Source organism: Hippopotamus amphibius, chromosome 7, assembly GCF_030028045.1.
Source record: "Hippopotamus amphibius kiboko isolate mHipAmp2 chromosome 7, mHipAmp2.hap2, whole genome shotgun sequence".
Taxonomy (NCBI): Eukaryota; Metazoa; Chordata; class Mammalia; order Artiodactyla; family Hippopotamidae; genus Hippopotamus; species Hippopotamus amphibius.
In genome coordinates this window covers 59,899,726-59,924,384 of record NC_080192.1, presented here as the reverse complement: position 1 = coordinate 59,924,384, position 24,659 = coordinate 59,899,726, and positions in this window count along the sequence as shown.

Here is a 24,659-nt window from a genome sequence, read left to right as displayed (position 1 = left end):
GTTGGAGAATAAACACAATGGAAAAAAACTTAGGAAGACCAGGAGAAGGGCCTTATATCTAACCTTAGAATCATCTGAAGCATGAAACCAAGACTCAAAGGCTTCCTTGGATTGAACTAGGTCCCAGAAATTCCTCCAGAATAAAAATGTAATGAAGAATTTTTCCAGGTATACCTGTTTTTGATTTCCTTCTGATGAGAATCCTGAAGTGAGATTTACTACCAGGGATGAAGAGTGAAATGATGTGTGACCTGATACAACCTGGTCATTCCAGATACAAACACAACACAATCATCTCAGTGTGTGGAGCAGACCAAAGGGGTGCAAGAAGGTGGACAATATTTGCAAACCTTCACCAGAAAACAACTTTATAAAGGAAATTAGAATTTTGGGGGAAAATAAGTTTTTGTGATTTGTCTAATTCAAATTAATGGGAAAATTTTATAAAGATGTAAATTACAGAGATATACACTTATAACAATAATGAGTCATCTAATCTGAGGTTAAAAATGATACTTTATGTGAAACTATTTTGTTACCTTAAGGAGACACAAAAAATTTACTTATCACTGACACTGTGCCTATAACAGTAGGTACTCAATAAATATGTTAATTGCATGGTGAGTGAAACTACTGGAAACATTGTTATCTTTATTTGTAGTAATATGAAAAGATCTCTTTGCCTTTGGTATGCATCTGTTTTTTTACATATAGTAATTAGTATGTAATTAGATATAGATACATACACATTTGTGTCTGTACCCATTAATTTCTAAGTTAACATTTCATAGATATTGTAGGCACAATTTTACTTTCAGATAATTCCAAAGAAGGAATGGTTTCCTTTGGTCTCCATTGTAAGAAATCCAACCAAGAGTCCTGGTTTATTTCATTGTCTAATATTTTATGGAAGCCTATTGACATACCACCTGCTGCTATAGTTGTTAAAATACAAGGTATTTGTGATCACTTATACATTGAGAATGCCATACTTCACATTCTCTTCAGAGAAATTAATCTCAGATCATCTGCTATCAAACTTCTATCCAAAGCCCAGAGGAGATAAATAATATATATTGAAACATGACAGATTTGCAGCCCAAGCATTTTATCCTTAAATGCAACTTACCTCCTTGAGGGAAATTTCCAAGGATCATACTATTTGATTTTTTTGGTCTAATTACAATGCACTTTCAATCAAGAATAATATTTAAAAATTTGGATCCGATAGAGAACCTGGTCACAGTAATGAAACTGCTCTCCAGAAAAATCTAAATCTACAAAAAATGTGTATATATACCCACTTACTTTTACATTTACTTTCACTTGTACATAGACTGCCTAATGTTCATTTATGAACCTTAAAGGATCCACAGATAGGAATTTGAAACTCCCTCTAGTAGGTGTCCACTCTAATCTGGTGTTTATCTTTAACTATCCTGTTGTCTACTGGCTTCAGCTAATATTTTATTGTTAGTTTATTAAGAGATTGATATGAGATACTAAATTTCCTCAAAGGACTTTTTTACAATTTGTGAGATAATTTTCCATTTAATCTATTAATATGTTAATTTAAATTCATAGATTTTTCTGATATCAGAACATTTTGGCATCCCTGAACTAAATCTACTTGGTCTTGCTTTATTTGCTGCTGGATCTGAGCATCTTTTAAATATAATCACTCTCAACAAAAGGATGCTTTTCATCACTGCCAGTATTCAACATTATTCCAGAAATGTGGCAATATAAAACTTCAAATATAAAAACAAACAAAAACAAATAAATTAACAAATAAATGCTGGTGAGAAAGATATAAAAAAGTTATTATTTTTGCAAAGGATTTGAGATTCTCTCAAGAAAAATGTTTCTTTTTAAATGATATGAATATTATATTTCAGTGAGGTGGTCAACCATAAACTAAAAAGGCAAAATTAATATTTCCTATGTTATAACAAAGATTGTTTGAAAACACAATAAGGTAATGTTCTTTTCCACAAAAAATAAATAATTCCTATTATTTGATAAGAATTAGGCAGAAAAAAACATTATTGAATGGCATTTAACTTTTGCATAAACTAAAGGAATCTATATTTCTGATAAACTCCAAATTGCTCTAACTATAATGATGTTAATAACTATACAAATGAGATCTGGGGAGAACTTGCTGAAATGATTTTAATTTTATCATAAAAAATATTAAGGAGAGTAATGAATAAGCATCAGTCCATTAGGTATTAAAATATTTCAGAAAATTATATTATGTGTTAGAAGTATATAGCACTTTCATAATAAACAAAAAGAATCAGTTAAACAGAGTAGAAAGTCAGTAAATAGATTGAAATATATATAAACAATTTCATTGGTAAAATAACATTTCAAATCTTTGAACAAATGATGTGAAAAATATAAATTTAGATCCTATATAAAATAACACAAAAATAAATTTCATACAGATAAAAATTTAAATGAAACAATTCAAAGATAAATCAGTGGAAAAGTAATATTTCTTTTATTCTTCTAGGTAGGTAATATCTTTGTAGTAGATATAAATGTAGAAATAAATAAGAGTATTACTGGATTTTAGTACATAAATATTTATCAAATCACCTTAAAATAAACTGGGTAAAATGGTAGCATTTGTTGAAAATGGTTAATATTATTAATATAAAAAGAATTCTTTAAAAAAAATAAAAGACAAAATTACCTTGATAAAACAAATAATTATAAATAAAAAGCAATTCACAAATATAAAACAGAAATGGATGTTCCAAATGCTACAAGTATTTTCTCTTATTAGCAATTACAGAAATAAATATTTAACAATAAGGTGACATTCTTCTCTTTTATGACTGGAAAATAATGAAAAGAATAAATTCAGCATCAGGGAGATCATGGGGTAATAAGCACTCTGGAACACTGACAAGAGAATAATTTTGTCATATATCTAGCCATATCTATATCTCCATGTATATCTACATACCTATCTAAATGCTTTTAATGAGCTAATATGATGCTGTTTCATTATTAATATCTCAGTCATTTGTACCCATGTACAAAATTTTGGACTTAATTGCATTTTAAATATTTTCTATAATAAATATTTTAGCAATTTTCTAACAACAACAACAAAAAAAGAATGGTTGTTCACCTCCCACAACCTGTTAATTTGAAATCAAGGTGTAATATGGCCTTGCACTTTGTGTCTACAGATTGTAATTCAAACCTACAATCAGAATCCTAAGAACTTGTTCTTAAGCTTTGAAATCACAATACTGTCAGTAATCCTCCCTCAAATCACCATGAATTCTGACCAGGTTATTTGTTAGAATTGTGTCATGATCCCCAGTGAAGAAAGCAATGAAAGATGATAAAGGATTTTGTTTGCAAGGGAAATAACTGGGCCGAAAGAAAGTCCTGCTTCTAAGAATCTTTAGAATTAAACTAAATATACTGTTGAGCATTGTAAATAAAGCTTTAGCTCTTTTAAAAATGAAAGGCAAATGAACCACAGTCTGACAGAAGACTTACATAGCTAGACATGACCAAATGGTTTCAGATCTACAAGGAAGACACTATAGTTAACGAACCAGCAGGAGGAGAATGTATATTTGTCCAGAGTTTCAGAAATCCATGGGGCCACTTATGGCTTGAATTGCTTATTCATAAGATCCACTGAAAACAAAGAAATAGTTGCACCTTCCCTGTAGGGTAGATTATGGAAGGGTAATGATGTTATTCTGTATACATTCACTCACTTATTTAAATTTTTGTTCATTTAATATGTATAAATACCCAACAGTGGTTCATCCACTGTAAAAAAAATTGCCAAATATAAAAAAATATTCCTGGAAACCAATAGCATTACTCAAATTTTATTCTGGATAATGATACTAATGTTTCTCTTCTCTGAAACGTTCAATTGACATTTAGGAATCATTTTATGTCTCTTTGAAACAAGGCAGTGAAAATGTATAAGCATGTGAAACCTTAACTTCAGCCTCAAGCAAAAAGACAATTCATTGAAAAAGCACTCACAACTGCCCTGTAGTTTGTCTCCATTACCTTAGGATATGAAATTCCTAACACTTGTCCCTGGCTCCATGCTGTATCTTCATGCTTCCACCCTTGATTTCTCAAGCAAACAAACTCTCTTCTCCTGAGCAACTTGCTGCACTAATGCAAATCCTGTGGCAGAGGGGTCAAAGCTTTCTAGTTTGGCAAACACCTCTATGAAAAGAAATTGTGATTGGAAAACATAACTCCAATTTTTTAAGCTGCCATGCTAACACACTCCAAATATTGAGTAGATTCAATTATGTCAGTGCTATTGATGAAAACCACAGAATCAACTGATTCAGTGGCTTATATATTAATGATATTAGAATGGACTGTCACTCATTGTTTATGACTTTTTTATTGACAATCTATTTAATTGTTATGTATTGCAATCATAAAATGTGTCACATTATGACAAAAATATTTTTCTGAACTGAACTCAGAGGGAGAAGAAAATTTAACCAAGAAACCTCTGGAAAATCTGGTACACCCCTGTGGAGCAGTTATTTATCTTTCATTTCCTATATACCTTTCCTTTTATGTTTGGCCAGTTGATATATTTCCTTGTAATTTGCTTTTCTAAAATATTTTAATAAAAAAGTATTTGTGTGTATGTGTCTTAGCAGCCCAGTTGTTGGTCTTCAAATAATATTTATAAAATTTAATGTTATATTATAAACTACATGAGAAAGTTATTTGTTATGAGGGGGCAACACTTACTTCATACTTTTCATGTTTCCATGATGTGTTGGGGAAGCAGGTGATATAGTCTTTTTCAGGCCTCAGAGGCAGAAGCAGGGCTCTGAAGAACCTGTGACCCTGCCTGGACTGAGTACCTGCTTACACACCTAACAATTGCTGCTAGCAAGTCAAGTGGTGCTTATGATAAGAAAGGGAGTGGGTCTTAGAATTTCTTGAGCCCTGGGGACCTGGCCAGTCCCCCAGGGTCTGGGGAATCTTGTAACTCACATGGTGAAACCAACAACATTGTTAAAGTAAATCCAGAGCTGCATTTTTACACACAAACTGATGGTATCAGTTTGTGGCCTGGAATTGTAAGCAGAGCCCCCAGAACTCCAATCTGAAGTCTCACCTGTGGGGTGGACACACTGCCTGGGACCCTTCCTGATTGGGGCTCCAGATTGCTGTTCCAGGAACTTCCCAGCGCTGCTTGGATCTGGATGTAGGTGCTTCCCCAATTTGGTGATGTGTGAGCCTCTGTCTTTACTATTCTTTCTTAGCTAATTGTTCTCTTAGTTAGTATACTGTGTCTTTTATTAATTTAATAAATTCTCTCTAACTTCTTGCTTAACTGACTGTAGAGTGGTTATTTTGCCAGCAAATTCTATGAACCTTGAAACCAAAAGTAAGGCTTTTGGCAAAACAAGAGGTTAACTGACCCCTACCTTTTACACGTGTCTTAACCACTGCCCACAGAAAAGAAGTGGATTACTTGATACAGGGGTGATATGTTTAATTTATATATCTCAATGAAGTGAAGTCAATCCATTAAAAGTAAATAAATTCTGGTATTTCTGTCTGTTTTCTGCTCTCTTCACTCAGATTCTGGGTCAGTGTGTCTTTTCTGAGATCCAAATTTTCCCTCAGATGTGAGGTTCCAGGTACTAGACTAAGGGCACAGGATGGAAGGGGAGTAGGTAATATCAGCAAGTCCATTTGGATTCAAACCTAAAACATGTCTTCCCCCCTAGGTTGTATCAATAGTAAAGCTAACAAATTTCCATTAGTTTGACTACCTCTCTGTAAATTGGCTCCAAATTTGGGCAGAAAATAAGGGACAGTATCTATTGTTTTGCTATAGTCTCAGCAGTACCAGTATACTATTTGTTGATTGCTCATTTCCTTACCAACTGACATGATCATATTTAGTTATTTGTCTGGCCAGTTCTGTGTAACTTCAAAACTATGAAAATCCATCCAGAGAGAATGCAAAAATATGAGCAAATAGACTATGACTTCACTACTTTTGGAATCCAGAGGGACCAACTTAGGTAGAATTTTTCCCCAGCTTTCCTTGCCCTACTTCTTACTATTTGATTAATGCTTTCCCTATCATTGTTAGTTCTCAGCATATTGTGCACTTTTAACATTTTTCTGCGAAGTTATCCAGGAAAAGCAAAATGAGTTTTAGCTTTGAGCTTATATTTTGTAGTCATTTTAACCTTTTAAAAGATAATATTAACATACAACTGCTTAATAAGCCCAGTTTTATGTCACTGTCTGTGATTTTATTTTTTCAGTTAGGAGAGTTACCTGATTTTGCCCATGTTATAAATATACAAAGTTAAGTATAGTATATGGAAACACCCATCAGTTTTAGTCAACACCAATTTTACCAAGTGACCCTGTACATGACACATTCACTTTAGGATTGCTTAGCCTAGAACACATAAAGCTTTTCATAATGACTGAAGTGAGTTTTTACTCTACAATGATTGTTTTGCTATTTAAAGCACATCCTAGTATGAACACTTTTCCACCATCATTATTTATCTGTTTGTCACTTTTTATTTTGTTTGAACCAAATCTTTATGAATATGAAACTGGTTCAAATATAGAACAATTGAGTTCAAAAATTTATGTTAAAAAGTTTTCCTAAAACTCATTTTCCTGACAAATAAACAATTTATATCTAAAAGAAATATCCATTTCTTCTTACAAACGATCCATGCAAGGTTAACTCTGATGAATTAAAATAGAAAAATACAGGATAAAATCAGCTATTTAGACTTAAAGTGATAGCGGCAGTATAGCATATTTGGAAAATATGAAAGAGTTATAATTTTTTTTTAGGTAGGGTGGGTAATAGAATAAATCTTTTGTTTTATAAAATTGCTTATTTTAGAGAATTCTAGCAAAATCCACAAGAAACATGGTTAAAATAGGTGAAGAGTAGTGCCAATGTTCTCTGTAACAGAGCTGATAACTCTGTCACAGCTGGGATAGATAAGTAGCGAGATATTCAGATAGATAAATAGGTAAAAATCTTTTATTAGTCTCACTCTCCACATTTTATTTTAACAAATAGTAATTATTGTAATTTTAGTTAAATTTAGCAGAAGAAAAAACTGCAGTGAATCTGAGGTAAAACTGAATAATTCAATAATTTAAAAAAATGTCTATCTCAAGGCATAGTGTTTCTTTAAAACTTAAGGGAAGATAGAGTATCAAGAATTATCAGCAGTATTTCATCTTGTGAACTGAAAACCACAGCCACAGAAAGATAGAGAAAATGAAAAAGCAGAAGACTTTGTACCAGATGAAGGGACAGGATAAAACACCAGAAAAGCAACTAAATGAAGAGGAGATAGGCACTCTTCCAGAAAAAGAATTCAGAATAATGATGGTGAAGATGATCCAGGACTTTGAAAAAAGACTGGATGCAAAGATCAAAAAGGTTACCAAAGACCTAGAAGAATTAAAGAGCAAACAAGGAGATACGCAACACAATAACTGACATGAAAAATACACTGGAAGGAACCAACAGCAGATTAACTGAGGCAGAGGGCAAATAAGTGACCTAGAAGACAGAATGGTGAAAATCACTGATGTGGAAAAGAATAAGGAAAAAAGAATGAAAGGAATTGAAGACAGCCTAAGATACCTCTGGGACAATGTTAAACATGCCAACATTCACATTATAGGGGTCCCAGGAGGAGAAGAGAGAGAGAAAGGACCCAATAAAATATTGGAAGAGATTATAGTAGAAAACTTCTCTAACATGGGAAAGGAAATAGCTACCCAAGTCCAGGAAGCGCAGAGAGTCCCAGGCAAGATAAAGCCAAGGAGAAACATGCCAAGACATATAGTAGTCAAACTGACAAAATTTAAAGATAGAGAGATGTTATTAAAAGCAACAAGGGAAAAATGACAAATAACATACAAGGGAACTCCCATAAGGTTAAAACCTGATTTTTCAGCAGAAACTCTGCAAGCCAGAAGGGAATGGCATGATGTATTTCAAGTGATGAAAGGGAAGAACCTATGACCAAGAATAATCTCCCCAGCAAGGATCTCATTCAGATTTGATGGAGAAATCAAAAGGTTTACAGACAAGCAACAGCTAAGAGAATTCAGCACCACCAAACCAGCCCTACAACAAATGCTAAAGGAACTTCTCTAAGCGGGAAACTTAAGAGAAGAAAAGGACCTACAAAGACAACAACAAAACAATTAAGAAAATTGTAATAGGAACATCCATATCAAGAATTACCTTGAATGTAAATGGGCTAAATGCACCAACCAAAAGACACAGACTAGGTGAAATTGATACAAAAACAAGACCCATATATATGCTGTCTACAAGAGACCCACTTCAGACCTAGGGACACATACAGATGGAAAGTGAGGGGATGGAAAAAGATATTCCATGCAAATGAAAGTCAAAAGAAAGCTGGAGTAGCAATACTCATATTAGATAAAATAGACTTTAAAATAACAAATGTTACAAGAGACAAGAAAGGACATTACGTAAAGACCAAGGGATCCATCCAATAAGAGGAGATAAAAATTATAAATATATATACACCCAATATAGGAGTACCTCCATATATAAGGCAAAGGCTAACAACTATGAAAGAGGAAATTCAAGGCAGAAATAGAGACACAGATGTAGAGAACAAGCACATAGACACCAAGTGTGGAACGTGGGGAGGGTTGGGGGGGGGATGAATTGGGAGACTGGGATACAAAATTGTACACTCCAAATATATGCTGTTTATTGTCTGTTAACTGTATCTCAATAAAAGTTCTTAAAAAAAAAACTTAAGGGAAGATACATATAAAAAAAACTTAAGGGGAAATATATTTTAAAACATCAAGATGGCAGAATCATCATTTTCTTTAACAGTATGTTAGATATTTAGAAAATAAATTACTTTCCCACAGAGTCCTTCTTTGACACTTTAGCTAATTTATCTCTCCCTTCCCATGTTTGTTGCTCTCTCTCTCAGTATCCTTATTTGATTCCTTTAAGCATTTATGACTAAATTAAATTATTTATTTACAATTTCCTTCACCGGAATGTAATATTCCTGAAGTCAGAATCTTTATAACACCATTTCTAGATGCTAAGCATTTATTGACTGCAAACCATAAAAGATGAGATAATTAGTGCTGTTTTGTACTTTCTTCTACCTCCTCTCCTCTCAAGCCAAATATTACTATTTTATTGCTATTTTACATTTTCAAGGTATACCACAACTATATCTTGTTCTGTCCACTCAGTTCCCACATGTGCCTGGCTTAATTCTATGTGTAAATTAATCAAATGCTCTTCATCATTCCCTTTCTCATAGTTTATCCTTTTCAGGGTTTTGCATTCTGACTCTATACTGAATTAGCTGCATTTGACCACTGGGAAAATTTTCTAAGGAGAGTCACTAAATGTTATTACTTTGAGTCCAGTGATGTTTGAAGATGTCTATCCATTGCCTTCATAGTTGAAACTCAAATCAGCTGGATACATTATAATTGTCACATTTATATGCCATATAATTTTATAGGCATCATTTCTTTGTCTTCTGGCATTAATGTTTCAGTGGAAAAGGCTGAAGTCGGCCAGAGCTTTTCACCCTTGCAGATAATGTGTCTTTGTTCCTGAATATGTGAACATTTATCTCGTTCCCTAGAAATTTAATGATTTGCTAGGTCATGTATTAATCTTGATTTTTCTGGATTGATTTTTTTAAAAAATGCTATTTTCACATTTAGAATAATTTTCAGTCATTTCAGAACTTTTCTTTATGACAATTTTTACTTTATTATTTCTCTCCCATTGGTTGGCTTTCTACTTCAGCAAAACAAATTACAGTTAAGTTTGTTCAACTTTATCACTCCTCACATTAAATTTCGTTCATTGTATTTATTTATTCTATCTATATCATCTATTTCTTCTCAATGCATGTATTATTTCCTATACATTAAGGGAGATTGTCATTAAACAACACAGGTAAATATAAAATTACAAATCATGAGAAATGCTGCAAGGGAAAAAAATTATACTTTAACAGTGTTACAGGTAGCCCTAATTTATATAAGGTAGTCAAGAAAGACTTCTCAGAAGACATGATATTTAAGTTGTGATGTAAAGGCTGAGTTAAAGTTTATCAGATGAAGAGTTAGTGGGAAATCATTCCACACAGAGGGGGTAGCTTGGGTAAAATCTCTCTGGACACTGGGAAATTTTTGGCATGTTTGAAGAACAAAAAGACAGTCGAAGTGCAGTGAATGTCAAAAAAAAAAAAAAAGAAAAGAAAAGAAAAATGATTTTAAATGGTTTTGGAAAGCAAAGAAAAACCATATAGGGCATGGCAGGTAAAAGGATTCTATTTTATTCTAAATTAGATTATAATTCAATCAAAGTATTTTTTTTTCCATTTTATTTATTTATTTATTATTTTTTGAGGTACACCAAGTTCAATCATCTGTATTTATACACATATCCCTGTATTGCCTCCCTCCCTCCACTCCCCCTCACCCTCCCCGTCCCAGTCCTCTAAGGCATCTTCCACCCTCGAGTTGAACTCCCTTTGTTATACAGCAACTTCCCACTGGCTATCTATTTTACAGTTGGTAGTATATATATGTATATGCTACTCTCTCACTTCGTCTCAGATTCCCCTTCACCCCCCACCCCCCCAAACCTTGAGTTCTCCAGTCCATTCTCTGCATCTGTGGCCTTGTTTTTGTCTTGTCACTGAGTTCATCAGTACCAATTTTAGATTCTGTATGCATGAGTTAGTATACAATATTTCTCTTTCTCTTTCTGACTTACTTCACTCTGCATGACAGACTCTAGGTCTATCCACCTCATTACATATAGCTCCATCTCATCCCTTTTTATAGCTGAGTAATATTCCATTGTATATATATGACACATCTTCTTTATGCATTCATTTGTTGATGGGCATTTAGGTTGCTTCCATGTCCTGGCTATTGTAAATAGTGCTGCAATAAACATTAGGGTACATGTTTATTTTTGGATCATGGTTTTCTCTGGGTATATGCCCAGTAGTGAGATTACTGGATCATATGGTAGTTCTAAATTTATTTTTTTAAGCAACCTCCAAATTGTTTTCCATAGTGGCTGTACCAACTTACATTCCCACCAACAGTGCAGGAGAATTCCCTTTTCTCCACACCCTCTCCAACATCTGTTGTTTCCAGATTTTGTGATGATGGCCATTCTCATTGGTGTGAGGTGATACCTCATTGTGGCTTTCACTTGCACTTCTCTGATGATAAGTGATGTTGAACATCTTTTCATGTGTTTGTTGGCCATCTGGATGTCTTCTTTGGAGAAATGTCTATTTAGGTTTTCTGCATATTTGTGGATTGAGTCATTTGCTTTTTTGGTATTAAGCTGCATGAGCTGCTTGTATATTTTGGAGATTAATCCTTGGCCCATTGTTTCATTGGCAACTATTTTTTTCCCATTCTGAGGGTTGCCTTCTTGTCTTGTTTATGGTTACTTTCACTGTGCAAAAGCTTTTATGTTTCATGAGGTCCCATTTGTTTATTCTTGATTTTATTTCCATGATTCTAGGAGGTGGGTCAAAAATGATCTTGCTTTGATGTATGTCATAAAGTGTTCTGCCTATATTTTTCTCTAAGAGTTTTATAGTGTCTGGCCTTACATTTAGGTCATTAATCCATTTTGAGTTTATTTTTGTGTATGGTGTTAGGAAATGTTCTAATTTCATTCTTTTACATGTAGCTATCCAATTTTCCCAGCACCACTTATTGAAGAGGCTGTCTTTTTTCCATTGTATACTCGTGCCTCCTTTGTCAAAGATAAGGTGCCCATATGTGTTTGGGCTTACTTCTGAGTTCTCTATTCTATTCCATTGTTCTACCTTTCTATTTTTGTGCCAGTACCATACTGTCTTGATCACTATGGCCTTGTAGTATAGTTTGAAGTCAAGAAGCCTGATTCCACCAACTCCATTTTTCCTTCTCAAGGTTGCTTTGGCTATTTGGATTATTTTGGTTTCCATAGAAATCATAAGATTTCTTGCTCTAGTTCTGTGAAAAATGCCATTGGTAATTTGATCGGGATTGCATTGTATCTGTAAATTGCTTTAGTTAGTACAGTTTTTTCACTATGTTGATTCTTCCAATCCAGGAACATGGTATGTCCTGCCATCTGTTTGTGTCATCTTTGATTTCTTTCATCAATGTCTTAAAGCTTTCTGCATACAGATCTTTTGCCTCCTTAGGCAGGTTTATTCTTAGCTATTTTATTCTTGTTGTTGCAATGGTAACTAGAAGAGTTTCCTTAATTTCTCTTTCTGCTCCTCCATTGTTAGTGTATAGGAATGCAAGAGATTTCTGCACATTAATTTCATATCTTGCTACTTTACTAAAGTCATCAATTGGTGCTAGCAGTTTTCTGGTAGAGTCTTTAGGGTTTTTTATGTATAATATGTCATCTGCAAAGAGTGACAATTTTACTTCTTCTTTTCCAATTTGGATTCCTTTTGTTTCTTATTCTTCTCTGTTTGTTGTGGCTAACCCTTCCAAAACTATGTTGAATAATAATGGTGAGAGTGGACACCCCTGTCTTGTTCCTGTTCTTAGAGGGAATTCTTTCAGTTTTTCCCCATTGAGAATGATGTTGGCTTTTGGTTTCTCATAAATGGCTTTTATTATGTTGAGGTAATTTCCTTCTATGCCCATTTTCTGGAGAGTTTTTATCATAAATGGATGTTGAAACTTGTCAAAAGCTTTTTCTGCATCTATTGAGAGGATCATATGGTTTTTATCTTGAATTTGTTGATATGATGTATCACATTGATTGATTTGTGTATACTGAAGAATCCTTGCATTCCAGGAAAAAACCCTACTTGATCATGGTATATGATTTTTTTAATGTGCTGTTGGAGTGTGTTAGCTAGTATTTTGTTGAGGATTTTTGCTTCTATATTCATCAGTGATATTGGTCTGTAATTTTCTTTTTTGTGTGACATCTTTGCCTGGTTTTGGTATCAGGGTGATGGTGGCCTCGTAGAATGAGTTTGGGAGTGTTCCGCCTTCTGCAATATTTGAGAATATTTTGACCAGAATAAGTGTTAGCTCTTCTCTAAATGTTTGATAGGTTTCATCCATAAATCTACCTGGCCCTGAGCTTTTGTTTGTTGGGAGATCTTTAATCACTGCCTCAATTTCCGTACTTGTGATTGGTCTGTTCCTAGTTTCTATTTCTTTCTGGTTCAGTCTTGGAAGATTGTAATTTTCTAAGAATGTATCCATTTCTTCCAGGTTATCCAATGTATTGGCATATACTTGCTTGTAATAATCTCTCATGATCTTTTGTATTTCTGTGGTGTCTGTTGTTACTTCTCCTTTTTCATTTCTAATTCTGTTGATTTGCATCTTCTCCCTTTTTTTCTTGATGAGTCTGGCTAATGGTTTATCAATTTTGTTAATCTTCTCAAAGAACTAGCTTTTAGTTTTATTTATTTTTGCTATTGCTTCCTTCCTTTCTTTTTCATTTATTTCTGTTCTGATGTTTATAATTTCTTTCCTTCTGTTCCCTTTGGGGTTTCTTTGTTCTTCTTTTTCTAATTGTTTTAGGTGTACTGTTAGGTTGTTTATTCAATATTTTTCTTGTTTCTTAAGATAGGACTGTATTGCTATAAACTTCCCTTTTAGAACTGCTTTTGCTGCATACCATAGGTTTTGCATTGCTGTGTTTTCATTGTTGTTTGTTTCTAGTTTTTTTTTAATTTTCCTCTTTGATTTATTTAATGATTTCTTGGTTGTTTAATAGTGAATTGTTTAGCCTCCATGTGTTTGCATTTTTTGCAGCTTTTTTCCTGTAATTGATATCGAGTCTCATTGTGTTGTGGTCTGAGAAGATGCTTGACATGATTTCAATTTTCTTGAAGTTGCCGAGGTTTGATTTGTGACCCAAGATGTGATCTATCCTGGAAAATGTTTCACGTGCACTTGAGAAGAAAGTATATTCTATTGTTTTGGGATGGAATGTCCTATAAATATCAATTAAGTCAAGATGGTCTAATGTGTCATTTAAAGCTGCTGTGTCTTTATTTATTTTCTGTTTGGATCATCTGTCCATTGATATAAGTGTGGTGTTCAAGTCTCCCACTATTATTGTGTTTTTGTTGATTTCACCTTTTATGGCTGTTAGCATTTGCCTTATGCATTGAGGTGCCCCTATGTTGGGTGCATAGATATTTACCATTGTGATATGTTCTTCTTGGATGGATCCCTTGATCATTATGTAGTGTCCTGCCTTGTCTCTTGTAATAGTCTTTACTTTCAAGTCTAAATTGTCTGATATGAGTATTGCTACTCCAGCTTTCTTTTGACTTCCATTTGCATGGAGTATCTTTTTTCATCCCCTTAGTTTCAATCTATATGTGTCCCTTGGTCTGAAGCAGGTTTCTTGTAGACAGCATATATAAGTGTCATGTTTTTGTATCCATTCAACCAGTCTGTGTCTTTTGGTTGCAGCATTTAATCCATTTACATTTAAGGTGATTATTGACATTTATGTTCCTATTACCATTTTCTTAATTGTTTTGGGTTTGTATTTGTAGGTGTCTTCCTTTTCTTGTGTTTCCTATGCAGAGAAGTTCTGTTAGCACTTGTTGTAAGGCTGGTTTGGTGGTGCTGGAATCTCTTAACTTTTGCTTGTCTGTAAAGCTTTTGATTTCTTCATCAAATCTGAATGAGATTCTTCTGGGTAAAGTATTCTTGGCTGTAGGTTTCTCTCTTTCAGGACTTTCAGGATATCCTGCCATTCCCTTCTGGCCTGCAGAGTTTCTGCAGAGAGATCAGCTCTTATCCATATGCATTTTCCCTTATATATTATTTGTTACTTTTCTCTTGCTGCTTTTAATATTTTTTCTTTGTGTTTAATTGTCATTAGTTTGATTAATAAGTGTCTTGGTGTATTTCTCCTTGGGTTTATTCTGTATGCAACTCTCTATGCTTCTTGGACTTGGTTAATTATTTCCTTTCCCATGTTGGGGAAATTTCCCACTATAACCTCTTCAAATATTTTCTCAGATGCTTTCTTTTTTTCTTCTTCTTCTGGGTAGCCTATAATCTGAATATTGGTATGCTAATGTTATCACTGGGGTCTCTGAGACTGTCTTCAATTCTTTTTATTCTTTTTTCTTCCTCCTGCTCTGTGGCAGTTATTTCCCCCATTCTATCTTCCAATTCACTTATTCATTCTTCTGCCTCAATCATTCTGCTGGTTATAGCATCTAGAGTATTTTTAATTTCAGTTATTTTGTTATCCATTGCTGTTTGTTTTTCTGAGTTCTTATGAACTGTTTCTTGTACTTTATTTTGTTATTGAGTTTTTGCATCATTTTTACTATCATTACTCTTAATTCTTTTTCAGGCACTTTTCCTCTTTCCTCTTCATTTATTTGGTCTTGTGGGGTTTTTTCCTGCTCCTTTGCCTTCATGGTGTTTCTTTGTTACTTCATGGTAGTCCAAACTTCTGGGATTGCTTGCCCAGGCAACAGAGGGTTTTATAGAAGACTGTTCAAGCCCCTGACTAATGTCTGAATTTTGGGTTAAACAAATACTAAGTCTAGGAAACATATATATGTATAAGACACACAATTACTGAATCCATTAGGACATAAGTCTCTGGAAAGACCTGACAGAAGAACCCCAGTATGCTATCGGATATTCAAAGAGAAAACCAACAGAAATTGAAAACCAAAACAGAACAAAACAAAAACAAAAGCAAATACAAACATACAAACAAATAACACCTTACACATACAAACACTAATCCAGGGAGATATTATAAGCTAGGAACAATTATAGAAAAGAGCTAGAGTACCACCAGACAGAATGTAGATTCTCAGAATGAAATTAGGCAACTGTACTATGAACTAAGATAAAGACAAAAACCTAATATTAATTACCAAAGTAGTGTGTCATCTGGAGAATAGAGCAAAGAGTCTGAGCAGATCAACAGTGCTGCTTATAAGTATGTTAAGATAAAATAAACTAAAAATGGATGGAAGACAGGGGTACAGAAGAGTGTAGTGTGACTGGAAATATGCAAATAAAAAGAAAGCAATAGAAATGTATAAAAGAAATGAAAGGAAGATAGTAGAGCTATATAATCTGTACTACCAAAACTTAGCTACAAATAGAAGTATATAAAAAGAAAAAAAAATAAAAATAGAAAAAAATATAGAATTAAAAAATATGTTATAAAACTTGTAGATCCCTTAGGACTAAGAGTGTAATTTATAAAGGAAACAAAAAGAGAAAAAAAAAAAAAATAACTGATTCCAGATTGGACCAGTTCAATGGAATTGATACTAATATTTCTGTTTCCTTAGAGTTTCAGCTGTAAGTGTCCTTCTACTTGCCTTGAGTTTTTTGTATTATTCTGTAACGAGCAGAGCTTCCTTTACTGTTTGTCTGTAAGTGTTGGTGTGTGGGGAAGGAGAGGGTACAATAATGGCTCCATCCCTTGGGAGTGAGTGAGCAGTGGTGCACTGTTGTTTCAGTCGAGCTTGGAGGTGCCTGTTGCAGAGGGACACCTGTGGCTCAGGTGTAAACAGAAAGTCTCAAGTTGGGCCTCTCTCAGGTTTTTTTTTTTTTTCTTCTTCTTGGCAGCCTTCCTACTGCTGGCATTCCAAGGGATTTTAAGCTAGCCCCACCTGAGGGCCTGAGGGTCCCTTTATCCCTGAGCACCTTAGGTAGCCCACATGGGGTCCCTCCACTGCCCACTGCAAGTGCCAAAAGAGAGAGAGAGGCTATACCCATGGCTCCCCCCCACCCGAGAGCCTGCAGCTTCCAGCTGCCATCATGGCCAGGCAGATCTCAGGGTCAGGCATTCCTCACTGCAGACCTCTTCCCTCCTGTCCTCTTGGTCCATCACATCACTGGCAACAATTTTTCTCACCCTGAACCAGCTCTCTAGTTCCCACTCTCTTGTTCCCTGACCCTCTGTTCAGCTGTGAATCAATGTCTCAGTCCAGGAATGCTGAGCTGTGGTGTGGACCCTCCGTGTGTTTCTCACTCCCTCCCATCTGCCACAGCTCAGCAGCTTCATCCTCTTTGAGCCATCATAGATGCCTCCCTACCAGTTATGTTGGGATCCTTGCAGTCCTTTCTGCTGCCTGAAGTCATTGCTTGTGCTCAGTTGGTTCTCTGTGGGAATTATGGTGTCTTTTGGTGTATTCCCAGTGCATCTGTGGAGAGGGATGCATTCCACATCCCTCTACTTCACCACCATCTTTTCTCCCCAAGGTATTTTTTAAAGAGTGAAATGAGGTAGGTACTTATTGTAATAGAATATCACCTTGTTAGCTGTATGGAGTTTAAGAGGTAGCACAAATATGTGATGAATAGACCAATGGGTGGTTACATTCCGAGTCAGTGTTGGTGTTGGTTTATATGATGGTGAGAGCAGTGGACATGCAAAAAAATGCATAAATTTAACATATTTTGAGGAAGTAGAACTGACAGAAATTTGCAGTGGGTTGAGGGCTGCATATATGATGGAAAAGGGAAAAAAAAAAGAATGTCAAGGAAATCTTCATATCTCTGATATGTACAAGGAAAGGTATTGATATGATTACAAAATCAGAAAAGCTGGAAAGGATAGTGTTGTTTTCTTAGTGATGGGAGTTTGAAAAATAAGAGTTCTTCTGTATATATACAAGATTTGTGATGTCCATCAGATAGCAATGTGAGATGTGAAGTAGGCAGCTGTTATATGAATTTAATACTTGTTAGAGTGGTTATAATTAATAGACTAAAGATTGAGAATCTTAAATATTACATATCTTAGTTTAGGCTGCTATAACAGAATATCATTGACTGAGTGGCTCATAAACTACAGAACTCTGTTTTTTTTTTGTTTTTTTGTTTTTTTTGTTTTGTTTTGTTTTGTTTTTTCCAAAGTTCAAAATCCTGGAAAATCCAAGATCAAGAAACTGGCATATTCAATATCTGGTGAGATCCTGTTTTGTATTCCACAGATGGTTGTCTTTTCATTTTGCTCTTATCTGGTGGAAGGGTTACATGATGTCTTTGGGGTCTCTTCCATAAGAGCACTAATCACATTCATTAAGACTTGAACGTCATGACCTAATTACCTCTCAAAAGCATCACTTTGTAAAACAATTACATTGGAGAGTTAGGATTTTAACATAGGAATTTTGGGGAGACAGTCATTTATCCCTTAAAGCAACATGAATGTAGTTTTTAATTACATAAAGCTAACTGATATCATCTAGAGAGTGTTCATAGAAAATTTAAAATGTAGTAAAATATTTATGGAATACTTATTAGAAGTTAGGCATCATCTAAAGCTTTACAAAAATTAACTCACTCAATAACTATAATAAAACATTAGGGGGTGGAGTCAAGATGGTGGCATGGGAAGACACAGAGATCAAATCTCCCCACAAATAGAAGAGTTACCAGAGGCCAGCAGGGGACCTGAGGCCCAAGAAGACCACAGGAACCCCAAAGCAACCAGTTTGTGGGATCTTGATACACAAGCCCAGTGTCAGGCCTATGCTACTGATGTGGGAACTCTGAATCCAAAACATTGGACTAACAGGGAAGCCCAGTTCCTGGGAAATATCCTTTACCATGAGGTCTCCCAGAGGTTCTCAACTTAACACCAAGACCCAGCAAGAACACAATCCCATCCATCCAAATTGTGGGGGAAATGAGATGACAAAAAAACATGCCATAGATGAAGGAACAAGGTAAAAATACACAAGAACAAATAAATGAAGAGGAAATAGGAAAAATGCCTGAAAAATAATTCAAAGTTTTGATAGTAAAGATGATCCAAAACCTTGATAAAAAAATATAGAAAATATAAGACAGAGTTAAAGAGGAATCAGAAGAACTAAAGAACAAACAAGCAGTCCTAGGTAACAAAATAACCAAAATCAAAAATACTCTAGATGGTATAAAGAGCAGAATAACTGAGGCAGAAGAACGAATAAGTGAGTTGGAAAATAGAATGCGGGAAATAACTGCCACAGAGCACAAAAAAAGAAAAAAGAATAAAAAGAATGGAAGACAGTCTCAGAGAAGTTGGTGACATTAAGTGCACCAATATTCGAATCATAGGCATCCCAGAAGAAGAAGAAAAAAAGAAAGCATCTGAGGAAATATTTGAAGAGGGTATAGTGGAAAACTTCCCCAACATGGGAAAAGAAATAATCAAGTCCAAGAAGTGTGGAGAGTCCCATACAGAATAAGCCCAAGGAGAAATACACCAAGGCACATATTAATCAAATTAACAAAAATTAACTACAAAGAAAAAATATTAAAAGCAGCAAGAGAAAAGCAGCAAAAAACATAAAGGAAAACCCACAAGGATAACAGCTGATCTTTCTACAAAAACTCTGCAGGCTCAAAGCGAGTGACAGGATATATTGAAAGCCCTGAGAGAGAAAAACCTACAGCCAAGAATACTTTACCCAGAAGAATCTCATTCAGATTTGATGGAGAAATCAAAATCTTTACAGACAAGCAAAAGTTAAGCAAATTCAGCACCATCACCCCAGCCTTACAACAATTGCTAAAGTAACTTTTCTAAGAAGAAAACAAAAGAGAATGAAAAGAACTACAAAAACCCAAAACAATTAAGAAAATGGTAATAGGAACATACATGTCAATACTCAACTTAAATGTAAAAGGATTAAATTCTCCAACCAAAAGACACAGACTGGTTGAATGGATACAAAAACAGGACATTTATATATGCTGTCTATAAGAAACCTGCTTTAGACCAAGGGACACATATAGACTGAAACTAAGGGGATGGAAAAAGATACTCCATGCAAATGGAAGTCAAAAGAAAGCTGGAGTAGCAATACTCATATCAGACATATTAGACTTTAAAGTAAAGAGTATTACAAGAGACAAGGAAGGACACTACATAATGATCAAGGGATCCATCCAAGAAGAACATATCACAATGGTAAATATCTATGCACCCAACATAGGAGCACCTCAATACATAAGGCAAATGCTAACAGTCATAAAAGGGGAAATTGACAGTAACACAATAATAGTGGGAGACTTGAACATCACACTTACATCAATGGACAGATCATCCAAACAGAAAATAAATAAGGACACAGCAGCTTTAAATGACACATTAGACCATCTTGACTTAATTGATATTTATAGGACATTCCATCCAATAAATATAGAATACACTTTCTTCTCAAGTGTAAATGGAACATTCTTCAGGATAGGTCACATCTTGAGTCACAAGTCAAGCCTTCACAAATTCAAAAAAATTGAAATTGCATCATGCATTTTCTCTGACCACAATGCCATGAGACTAGATATAAACTACAGGAAAACAACTGTTAAAATTACAACCACATGCAGATGAAACAATACACTATTAAGCAACCAAGAAATCACTAAAGAAATCAGAGGACATAAAAAAAAACCTAGAAATAAATGACAATGAAAACACAATGACTCAAAACTTATGGTATGCAGCAAAAGCAGTTCTAAGAGGGACGTTTATAGCAATACAGTCCCATCTCAAGAAACAACAAAAATCTGAAATAAGCAACCTAACATTTTACCTAAAACAACTGCAGAAAGAAGAACCAAAAAACCCCAAGGTGAGCAGAAGGAAAGAAATCATAAAGATCAGAGCAGAAATAAATGAAAAGGAAAGGAATGAAACAATAGCAAAGATCAATAAACCTGAAAGCTGGTCCTTTGGAGGATAAAATTGATAAACCATTAGCCAAACTTATCAGGAAAGAAGAGGAGAAGACACAAATCAACAGAATTAGAAATAAAAAAGTAGAAGTAACAATGGACACCACAGAAATGCAAGACAATGAGAGACTACTACAAAAAACTATATGCCAATAAAATGGATAACCTGGAAGAAATGGATAAATTCTTAGAAAATTACAACCTTCCAAAACTGAAACAGGAAGAAATAGAACATATGAACAGACCAATCACAAGTACATATATTGAGACTGTGATTAAAAATCTCCCAATGAAAAAAAGCCCAGGCCAGATGGATTCACAGGTGAATTCTATCAAACATTTAGAGAAGAGTTAACACCTAACCTTCTCAAACTCTTCCAAATTACAGCAGAAGGAGCAACACTCCCAAACTCATTCTATGAGGCCACCATCACCCTGATACCAAAACCAGGCAAAGATATCACAGAAAAAAAAATTACAGACCAATATCACTGATGAATATGATGCAAAAATCCTCAACAAAATACTAGCTAACAGAATCCAACAGCATATTGAGAAGATCATACACCATGATCAAGTGGGGTTTATCCCTGGAAGGCAAGGATTCTTCAATATATGCAAATCTATCATTGTGATACACCATATTAACAAACTGAAAGATAAAACCATATGATAATCTCAATAGATGCAGAAAATACTTTGGACAAAATTCGACATCCATTTACCATAAGAACTCTCCAGAAAATGGGCATAGAAGGAAATTACCTAAACATAAAAAAGGCCATATATGACAAACTAACAGCCAGCATTGTTCTAAATGGGGAAAAACGGAAAGCATTCCCTCTAAGGACAGGGACAAGACAGGGGTGTCCACTCTCACCATTATTATTCAACATAGTTTTGAAAGGTCAGCCACAGCAACCAAGGAAGAAAAAAGAAATAAAAGGAATCCAAATTGGAAAAGAAGAAGTAAAATTGTCACTCTTTGCAGATGACATATTATACATAGAAAACCCTAAAGACTCTACCAGAAAACTGCTAGCACTTATTGATGACTTTAGTAAAGTAGCAAGATACAAAATTAATGCACAGAAATCTCTTGCATTCCTATACACTGACAATGAAAGAAGAGAAGTAGAAATTAAGGAAACTCTCCCATTTACCATTGCAAAGAAAAGAATAAAATACCTAGGAATAAGCCTGCCTAAGGAGGCAAAAGATCTGTATGCAGAAAACTATAATACACTGATTAAAGCAATCAAAGATGATACAAACAGATGGAGGGACATACCATGTTCCTGGATTGGAAGAATCAATATTGTGAAAATGACTATCTAACCCAAAGCAATTTACAGATTCAACACAATCCCTATCAAATTACCAGTGGCATTTTTCACAGAACTAGAGCAAGAAATCTTACGATTTCTATGGAAACACAAAAGACCCCGAATAGCCAAAGCAATCTTGAGAAGGAAAGATGGAGTGGGTGGAATTTGGCTTCCTGACTTCAAACTATACTATAAGGCCACAGTTATCAAGACAGTATGGTACTGGCACAAAAATAGAAAGATAGATCAATGGAATAGAATAGAGAACTCAGAGGTAAACTCAAGCACACATGGGCAGCTTATCTTTGACAAAGAAGGTAAGAAAATACAATGGAAAAAAGACAGCCTCTTCAATAAGTGGTGCTGGGAAAACTGGACATCTACATAAAAAAGAATGAAATTAGAACACTTCCTAACACCATACACAAAAATAAACTCAAAATGGATTAATGACCTAAATGTAAGGCCAGACACTATAAAACTCCTAGAGGAAAACATAGGCAGAACACTCTATGACATACATCAAAGCAAGATCCTTTTTGACCCACCTCCTAGAATCATGGAAATAAAATCAAGAATAAACAAATGGGACCTCATGAAACTTAAAAGCTTTTCCACAGCAAAAGAAACCATAAACAAGACAAGAAGACAACCCTCAGAATGGGAGAAGATACTTGCCAACGAAGCAATGGCAAAGGATTAATATCCAAAATATATAAGCAGCTTATGCAGCTTAATACCAAAATAGCAAATAACCCAATCCACAAATAGGCGGATGACCTAAATAGACATTTCTCCAAAGAAGACATACAAAAGGCCAAGAAACACATGAAAAGATGCTCAACATCACTAATCATTAGAGAAATGCAAGTCAAAGCCACAATGAGGTATCACCTCACACCAGTCAGAATGGCCAGCATCAAAAATTCTAGAAAGAATAAATGCTGAAGGGGGTGTGGTGTAAAGGGAACTTCCCTACACTTTTTGGGGGAATATAAGCTGGTACAGCCACTATGGAAAACAGTTTGGAGATTCTTTAAAAAACTAAAAATAGAACTACCATATGATCCAGTAATCCCACTCCTGGGCATATACCCATAGAAAACCATGATCCAAAAAGAAACATGGACCATAATGTTCATTGCAGCACCATTTACAATAGCCCGGACATGTAAACCACCTAAATGCCCATCAACAGATGAATAGATAAAGAAGATGTGGCACATATATACAATGGAATTTTACTCAGCCATAGAAAGGAATGAAATTGAACTGTATGTCATGAGGTGGATAGACCTAGAGTCTGTCATACAGAGTGAAGTAAGCCAGAAAGAGAAAAACAAATACTCTATGCTAACACACATATATGGAATCTGAAGAAATGGTACTGATGAATGCAGTGACAGGCAAGAGAGGAGATACAGAAGTAGAGAATGCACTTGAGGACACGGGGCTGGGGTGAGGACCAAAGAGGAAGCTGGGACGAGGTGAGAGAGTAGCATAGACATATTTACACTACCAGCTTTAAAATAGATAGCTAGTGGGATGTTGTTGTATAACAAAAGGAGATCAACTTGATGGTGGGAGATCTCTTGGAGGGCCAGGACGGGGAGGGTGGGGGGAAGTCGCAGGAGGGAGGGGTTATGGGGATATACGTGTAGATGCAGCCGATTCACTTTGGCTTACCTCAAAGACTGGTACAAGAGTGTAAAGCAAATATATTCCAATAAAGAGTTAAAAAATAAAATTTAAAAAAGCAAAACAACAACAACAGCAAAGAAAAACAATATAATAGGTTACTCATAATTCTAGTTTTAACAATGAACATTCTGAAACAGAGAGAAATACATGTCCTAGGCACACAGCTAATTAATCACATCTGGAAGAAAGAAAATAAAAGGAAAGAGTAGAGAAGAAAAGAGGTGAAGAGAAGAGAGCAGAAGAAGAGAAGATAGAAGAAAAGGAAAAAAGAAAGAAATAAAAGGAAAGGAAGGGAAGAAAAGGAAAGGAGAGAATAAAGGAGATAAGGAAATGAAGAGAGAAGAGAAGGGGAGGGGAGAGGAGTGGGGAAGGGAGATGAGGGGAGTGGATAGTGGAGGGGAGGAGAGGCTAGGAGGAAGGGGATGGGAGGGGAGGTTGTAAGGAAGGGGAGGGGAGAGGGAAGGGGAGGGGAGAGAAGGGAAGGGAACAGCAGAGAGAAAGGATGACACTGGAAACAGGGACACTCCAATATGTAAAGAAAATAAAAATGACAACAAACTAGCAGACAAGAGAAAGAAAGAATGCCAGAAAGTAATAAGAAATTCAAGAGCATGTATTTCCAAAAGGGAAAATGTAATACAAATAAACAATTGAAAAGCACACAAGTAGTAGTCAACTGTGTTGAATATAAAGTCAAAATAACATTCTTTGGTTTGGCAACATGGAGGTAATTCAAGACATTGACAAAAGCAGATGGAGAGGAGTGGCTGTAATAGCGGCCCAGTTTGACTGAGTTGAAAAGTGAATGTAGAAATAGTGTTTCTT